The sequence below is a fragment of the Tamandua tetradactyla genome, chromosome 2, assembly GCF_023851605.1.
Source record: "Tamandua tetradactyla isolate mTamTet1 chromosome 2, mTamTet1.pri, whole genome shotgun sequence".
Taxonomy (NCBI): Eukaryota; Metazoa; Chordata; class Mammalia; order Pilosa; family Myrmecophagidae; genus Tamandua; species Tamandua tetradactyla.
Window position 1 is genome coordinate 57,777,522 of NC_135328.1, and position 7,032 is coordinate 57,784,553.

The following is a 7,032-nucleotide window of genomic DNA, read 5'->3' on the forward strand; positions in this document are numbered from 1 at the left end:
TGAATCTCTCATTCTCCAAAATGTTTCCTCTTTTATAGGACTTCAGAAACTAATCAAGACCCACTCAAATGGGTGGAGACATGTCATTCCCTAATCCAGTTTAACAACCATTCTTAACTAAATCACATCAACCAGGGAGATGATCTCATTACAGTTTCAAATATACAGTATTGAATAGGGATTATTCTAACTTTAAGAAATGGGATTTATATTAGAACATGGCTTTTCTTAGGGGGCATACTTCCTTTCAAACCAGCGCATGCACTATACTATAAATTTTCATAGATCCTGTCAAATTGCTTTTTATAGACATTGTTTAATTTACACTCCTACTAGCAATGTAGGAAAGCACCTATTTCCCAGCAGATTATTTTTTTCAGCATATAATTAAAAAATATATATATAGCAACAAACAAACAAACGTCTTAACTGATGATCATTCCGTTCTACATATATAATCAAGAATTCACAATATCATCACATAGGTGCATATTCATCATCATGATCATTTCTTAGAACATTTGCATCAGTTCAGAAAAAGAAATAAAAAGACAAAAGAAAAAAATTCATACATGCCATACCCCTTACCCCTCCCTTTCATTGATCACTAGCATTTCACTCTAAATTTATTTTAACATTTGTTCCCCCTATTATTTATTTTTATCCCATATGTTCTACTCATCTGTTGATAAGGTAGATGAAAGGAGCATCAGACACAAGGTTTTCACAATCACACAGTCACACTGTGAAAGCTATCATTACACAATTAACTTCAAAAGACATGGCTACTGGAACACAGTACTACAGGCAGTTCCCTCCAGCCTCTCCATTACATCTTGGATAACAAGGTGATATTTATTTAGTGCGTAAGAATAACCTCCAGGATAACCTCTCGACTCTGTTTGGAACCCCTCAGCCATTGACACTTTATTTTGTTTCATTTCACTCATCCCCCTTTTGGTGGAGAAAGTTTTCTCAATCCTTGATGCTGAGTCTCAGCTCATTCTAGGATTTCTGTCCCACTTTCCCAGGAAGCTTCTGGGTTTTGTTACACATAGCGCATCAGTTATTTACTGCTGTGTAACTAATTATCCTGAAACTTAGTGGCTTAAAGCACACCCGTGGGAGTCATGTCCCACGTAGACAGAGGGAGGATGGTAAGTTTGCTTGTTGTATTGGCTGGAGAGAGAGGCCACATCTGAGCAACAAGAGAGGTTCTCTGGGGGTGACTCTTAGGCCTAATTTTAAGTAGGCTTGACCTATCCTTTGTGGGGTTAAATTTCATATGAACAAACCCCAAGATTGGGGGCTCAGCCTATAGCTTTGGTTGTCACACTGCTTATGAGAATATCAAGAATTCAACTTGGGGAAGTTGAATTTTCCCCCTTTCTCACCATTCCCCAAAGGGGACTTTGCAAATACTTTTTTATTCACTGTTCACATCACTCTGGGATTTTTCGGGGCATCACTCTGGACAAACCAACAAAATCTCATGTCCTACCTGAGATTCCAAGTACTTAACGTGTTCAATCAAACTATCTACATAAGTTATATTAGGAAATGCACTAGTCAAAATATAAATTTTGTACCAAACAAACATGTTTTGCTTTAGTCTCGCACATAAGGTGAGATTTTAAAATATTAATTACCATCTATTTTCAACACCCTGCAGTAATGACATTCCTTTGTTCTTCCTCATGCAAAAATGTTTTTTAAATTTGTACATTTAGTCACTATCATTACAGTATATTATTTTTAAATGGTATTTTACTGTAATTTTTATTTACAATAATAAAACTTTTCATATGTTTTCTGTGAACTGTCTATTAATATCCTTTGCCATTAAGTTGGGTTGAGCATCTTTGTTTTACTGATTTGTAAAGACCCTTTATATAATAAGGAAACTAGCCTTTTGTGATATGTCACAAATATGGCATTTTCCCCAGTTTGATGTTTCTCTTAGGATTTTATTAATTTTTTTAAGGCAGAAACTTTTTTATTTCTATGGCTTCTGGGTTTTGTTACACATAGCGCATCAGTTATTTACTGCTGTGTAACTAATTATCCTGAAACTTAGTGGCTTAAAGCAGCAACAATCATTTTACTATTATCTCTTCTGGTTCTGGGATCAACTGGGCTCAGCTAAATGGTTCTCGCTCAGGCTTTTTTGGGTAGCTGCTGGCCAGAAGGTTGCTGGAGCTGGAGTCATCTCAAAATCTTTCTCACTCATAGGCCTGGCAGCTACCCGCCTCAGCGGGGGCTATTGGCCCCACCACCTGCACCAGCCCTGCCGCCCCCCCAGGGCCTGGGTTGTGAGCACCGACCTCCCAAGAGACAGAAAGAATTTGTTTCAGTAGTGCAAGGCCTGAGCTTGGAAACTGACACTGCATCACCTCTGCCGTACTCTACTGGTCCAGCAGTCACAGAGCCCAGGTTCAAGGCCAGGAGGCACAGACCCCCTCTCGCTGGGAGAACCGTCCAAGAACTGACGGGGCCACGTTTCCAAACTGCCTCACATGGAAAGGCCCTTTTCACATTGGGTTTATTTATTTTTTTCTTTTTAATGTATCTCTTGCTTTCTCTATCTGGTCCTTTCATGGTTTAATTTTTTTACTTTTGAAATTTTGATGCAGACTTTTTTTCAGATAGCTACCAAGTTGTTCCAACCACTATTATTAAATAATCTATCTTTTTCCCATTGATTTGATATCTTACCAGTATTATATACTGAATTTGGGTCAATTTGTAAACTTTATTTCTGTTCTGTTGAACTATCTATCTAGTCATTTGTGTTAACATCACACTGTTTAAATTATTATAGCCTTATAATATACTCAGTATCTCCCACAATTATTTACTGAATGATCTAGACTTTTCCCACAGACTGAAGTGGCACCTTAATCGTACACTAAATAAATATCAATTTGTGTCTCTTTCTAGACTCTCAATTCTGTTTTTTGGGGGAGGGGTGAGGGTGGGGGTGCATGGGCCGGGAATTGAGCCCAGATTTCCTGCCTGGGCGAGCACTCTACCACTGGATCACCCGTGCACCCCCTCAATTCAGTTTTATTAGCTTTTCTGCCTATTCTCTTGCTAATAATACAATTTTAATGATCTTAGTCTCAGCATACTTTTTAAATATAAAATAAAACAGGTTCCTAAGGAAAAACTGTTAAATGGGAACACCCTCTCTGACTTAACTAAGATAAAGCCTACCTGTCCTTCATGATGCAGTTCAACGTCGCCCCCTCCAGGAAGTCTTCCCTGATACACCCATCCCCTGTCTGATTTAAAGGTCCCTCCTCTGGGCTCACAGACCCCTAGGATACCTGGGGCTTGTAGTTCACATATCTGTCTTCCTAATAGATCCATGGGATTTTTGAGGGCAGGGATCATCTCTGAGTCAGCCCTCAGCCCCAATACAGTATCAAGCTTGTAGCAAGGACCCAGTAAATGTTCATCAAAGAACGGGTGATGAACGGGCAAAAGCTCAGGGGCAAGGAGGATCCAGGACAGGTCAGCAGTCTGAGGTTGGGGTCCAACTAGGATAAATCAGAGGAGGGGTTTCTCAGGAGTTCAGATTTAATCCTACACTTAGCTGTAAAGCAGGGAGAAGATAGACTTCCCGTGGGCTTTAGAAAGATCCACCTACAGCCTCAGGGCGGGGGAGGGGACAGGCAGGGAGGGAATGGATTGGCAATGGAGGCTCCACTTGGGTCTGGTTCAAGGGCTACTTTGTAGGCTCCAGTGGGGCTGAGGGGTCCCCAAGATGCCCCCCACCCCCTTCACAATCCCCTCCTCCTGAGCGTGGGAATTTTTATGGGCTATCACTCAAGTGATTGGGTTACTAATCAGTTAACTTCGAGCCAATCAAAAGAGAGGTGATCATGATGGATAAAAAAAAAAGTTCAAAGTGCTATGCGACCCAATTAGATGAGTCTTTCTAAGAAGGTGCAGCACAAGAAAAATGCTTTCCTGTTGGCCTGGAGGAGGCAAAATGCCTCGTGGCGGAGAGGGACTGGTGAGCAGCCTCTAGGAGCTGAGGCTCTCAGCCCTGCGACCCAGGGGTCTTTGCCTGGTTCAGCTGGGCTGAGGGGTTTGCCTGGGACATGGGCACGTGTTCTGACCACAGAGTTCCTGCCAGATCCCCAAGACCTGTCCCTGCTCCTACCTCTGGAATCTGGCCCCAACATCCACCCTGGCATGGGCGCAGCTCAGCCTGGGCAAGTGGCCAGAGATACCTGAAGATCAAGCAGCCCAGGGGGTGGGCCAGCTGCAGGCTGGGAAAGATTCCCAATGGTCCAGCTTGCCGCTATCTCCTCGTGTGCCAGGAGCGTCACCTCCCCCAGGCTGGGGAGCAGGGAGAGGATGGCTAAGGAGCAGTACGTGGGAAAATGCCCGTCAGTGTTGGGCACCGTGTAGGTGCCTGCAATGTTGGTCAAATCTCTGGTTCATAATTCTATGCTACCAGCTGTAAACTCAGTAAATGGTTAGTAGGAATAAGATTATTACAATATGCTATGAGTTAATGTTTACTGAGTGCCAACCATGTGCCAGTCTCAGTGGCTGTCTTTTACATGCTATCTCATTTTATTTTCACACCTTAGCCCCAGGTGCTTATTATTCCCATTTTGCAGATGAGGAAACTGAGGTTCAGAAGAGATAAGAAACTTACCTAGTAAGGCTGAGCTAGGATCTGAATTCAAGTATGAATGACTGTGGTTGTGCTTTTAACTTCTCTACTCCCCATGCAGCAGCAGAGAAAAGTTCAAAGTGCTATGTGGAAGGAGAGCTGGCTGTCTGCTGAAGGCCTGGGAAGACTTCCTTCCTTGATTTCAAATTTGGCTGTGAAGCATGGACTGAGAGGGGCACCTGGGAGGCAGAGGGAGGACACTGCAGGCTGGAGCACAAGCTAAGTCTTGAGGTGGGAAGCATGGGCTGCAGGGGGAAAGAGGCGCTTACTCCATTTAGCTGGGGAGCAGGCACACACGTTAAGTGGGGCTGGGGCCAGAGGCCAGGGCAGACTTGGGCAGGTGAAGGAGCTTGCTGTCTAGTGTGAGGAAGGTGGGAGCCATGGATGGGGCTGTGGGGGGCAGTCGCTCGGAGCTGCATCCCCAGCCAGAGTCCAGGCCCTGACCACTGTCTTCTCTGCTGTCCTGCCTTGGTGCCCACACCCCTACCAGTACCAAGACCCCCCAGCCTCCTGGTAGGACATAGCAGGAAATGACTCAGTGGCTTGAAATTGATGCTCAACCTGTCGGCCAGAACCCAAAGCCTCGAGCACCCACAGGAGGCAGGAGTCCCTTCAGTCGAAGCCCCGCACACCGTTGGCACAGCCGGGGGCAGGAAAGGCTCCTTCCCAGCTCCCTGCAGCGATACCCTCTCCTCCCTTCAGGAAACGAGGGCCCCCCCTCCAGAAAATACCTAATATCAGATATGCACGCTCTTGCAAAAGGAAAGCAATTTACACATCTCTCGCTCCTTTCTTTCCTTCCACCTGTCTTTTGCATTTCTGAGATAAGAACCATTTGTGTCATACTAATACTTAATTTAAGAAAGACATGCATTATGTGGTTGTAATCAAACCTGACGCTTTCAGAGGACCTACTTACATTTTTAACGTGGAAAAGATTAAGAACAAAACAAATTCATCTAAAACTCTTGGGCAATCCAGTTGACTTTTAAATGTAAGAATGGAATTCCAAATGCTTAGCACATTCAGCTATGTGACAGAAAGTAAGTCCATGGATATGGTATTTTGTGAATGATCCTTTAAATAAAAGAAAACCTTAAGTAATAAAATTCAAAGAAAAGAAAAGAAACTAGGACATCTCTGCAACATTGGACAAGGTCCAGCTCCTCTCTGGGCCCTCATCACAGCACTCGAGAAGGGTGGGCTGGGCTGGACAGATTTTTTCTTTAAAGTGCCAGATACTATCTTAGCCTTTGCAGGCTGTCTGGTCTCTGTGGTGACTCCTCAGCTATGCCACTGTACTGCAGGAGCCACAGACAATAGGCACACGAATGGGTGTGGCTGTGCCACAATAAAACTTTATTTATGGACACCTAAATTTGAATTTCATTAATTTTCACATATCACAAAATATTATTCTTTAGTTGTTTGTTGGTTGGTTTTTCACCCTGAGCAGGAGCTTTTCTTAGCTTGGGGCCCAGACCGTGGGCGCACATAGTGCCCCTGGAGCCTCGGACCAGAGCAGCGCTTCTCACTCTCACACGCACGGGATTAGCCGGGACCTTATTAAAATGCAGATTCTGCTTCCCCAGATCCTGACAGCATCTGGAACAACGTCCCAGGCGGGGCTGATGCGGTGGGGTGAGAGGTCTTCCGGGCTGGCCAGCGTCGGAGACCCTGAGTATAGCTCTGGTTACTGGTTCTGCCCCTCACTGAAGAGATGCCCATTCAGAGCCCTGGACACACGTGGGGCTTCTGCATTTTGCACAGCCTTCGCCTCGCCCATGGTTTTCTTGCTTTGTTACTTTCCTTAATTGGGTTTTGGGTCTGCTTTCTCATCTCCCCCGACTAGAACATAAGCCCCTTGAGAGCAGGGATGCTGTTGCCTTGTTTACTGCTCCTGTCCTGCAGTCGGGCACAGGACTGGCGCTCAGTAAGTATCTGTGGAATAAAGGAACGACTGACGCAAGAGACGCCGGTGGGGCTCCCTTACTGCTCATCCCCGCTGAGACGTCGTCCTTCTATCACCACCTAGTGGCTATTGTTGTGTACTGCGGGGTGGGGGAGAAAAAAAGCTCTGCAGATTTTGCGTCCACCCAGGAAGAAGGAGGAGACCCCGTGGGCAGAGAGATACGCTTTCGGGTGCCTCTCTTATCTGTGTTCTTGTCTGCTGGCACAGAGCTCCTTGGAGGAGAGCCTTTCTGCAGGCTGTGTATTTGGACTGAGTAATGAAGGCAGTAGGATTTGGAATGGTGGAAATAAGAGAGGGAGAAAAGGCAGTCCTGGCAGAGGGAACAGCCCAAGCAAAGACTTGCTGCCTGGAAAGCTTGGGCAGAGGC